We start from the raw sequence: 1826 nt of genomic DNA, 5'->3' as shown, positions 1-1826 counted from the left end.
ATTATAGACAAAAAGGAAAATCAAGAATTAGATATACAGAAGAAGGTGAATCATCCAAGAAATGAGCTCAAAAGAATCAAAGAACTACTTGCAGTCACTGTGGTAAGATACACTAATACATTAGTGGTCAATTTGCGACAGCAAGAAAATGTAATGTGTTTTTGGCTTTTTTTTTTTCAATTTTAGCTTGATGCCATCACAATTGCGACAGAAACATCACAATTATGATGCCACCACGATATAAGAGAAAAAAAAACTGAAAAACCTCATTTGAAAGAAATTGACATAGGGTTCTTTAGAAAGGAAAGGTGTGCAGGAGACTTCAAAAGTATTGAGAGGGGCATTGAGGAGCTAACTCAAGGCATTGAGAGGGGTAGAGACCCGCATCGGCTAACTCGATGCATTGAGAGGGGTAGAGACCTGCATTGACCTACTATATTCTATGGGGATCTCTGCAGCGAAAGGGCCAAGGGCAACATTCAGAGGAGGATGATGGCAAGGTGCAAAACAAACAAACCCATTACTCTTAGAATCCTTTTTTCTCCAATCATTATTATTATTATATATATGAAGTAGAAAATGGGAGGAGACACAACCATACCAGATGTAAATTATCTCTTGGCCGCCAAAAATGCGATGGGCTCAAGCTATTTGCAATTTATCTTCCCATGTCCCACACATGGTCATGCATTCTCATTATAATTGTTAATGTTTCTAATGAATACCCTTTCATTTCTTAAACAAGACACTTGTTTTTAAGTGTTTCCATTGCATGCCGAGAGCTCCATGCTGATGGGTCCCATACTTCCATGGTAGTGTGCTTGGATTTGTCAACAAAAAAAATGCGAAATCCATGAAAATTTGGTGTTCCTCATAGTCCAATGCATCAAAGCTTATTTTAAGGATTTTTTGGTGTATGTCTCAAGGCAATGTCTTGGTAACTTTATTCAATTCTAATCTCTACCACAAACATGACTGCCAAGAACTTGAAGTGATAGAGGTAATCCTCTACATACATTTAGGAAGGAGTTAACCAGATTGTCACTACTTAGCTAGACGAGATTGTCCAAAGGAATGCCAATAGAACAACTCTTTGGCATTGTCTATATCCACCCCTTTTAGATTATAAGCAACACTAATTTTTGCATTTATAAGCATCCCCACATCATGAGTTGTAACTATTACAAGGCTATAAACCAACTTATTTATAATTTCTGTTATAAGTAGAGCATCTAACTACTATAGGTGATCAATATCATCTAGAATGATTAGGAAACTTAGCCTATTGCTCCTGTCTAGGCAATTCACTATATGAGTTTTCCTTCCTCTATAGATTGAAAATGGAATGGATCTGTCTAGAATAGATCTTTGATGAATTTCATTTGTAAAGAAGAAAAACTTATATTTCCATAAGCTTCCCTCACATCAAACAAAAAACATGCTCGCTCATATTGGGAGCATTTTCGGTCAAACAACTCTTTGGCTAGAGTTGTTTTGCCAACCCCACCCATTCCAAAAATGTCAACGATCTGAACCTTCTCTTTGTTGCCTTCATTCATCTGGAACAACCTCTCAAAATCTTCCACAAGCTGATCAAGGCACACCCTTTCAAATCTTTCACAAGCATGTGAAGTCCCACTGGGTATTTGGCGACATGCAAAGATCTTTTTGTTTCAAATTCTCTTTGGATAGCTGACACTATATTTTGGCTGTCACTAATACTTTATGAAAGAAAATATCTTGATAAGAAATTTTTTTGGCTTGCTAAAATATAGTATTTTTTTATGTGAAAAAATGGTCCAATAACCAAGCATAATGGAAACACA

This window comes from Cupressus sempervirens, chromosome 6 (assembly GCF_028749045.1).
Source record: "Cupressus sempervirens isolate cs-2001-9-10 chromosome 6, ASM2874904v1, whole genome shotgun sequence".
NCBI lineage: Eukaryota > Viridiplantae > Streptophyta > Pinopsida > Cupressales > Cupressaceae > Cupressus > Cupressus sempervirens.
This window is presented reverse-complemented; position numbering follows the sequence as displayed.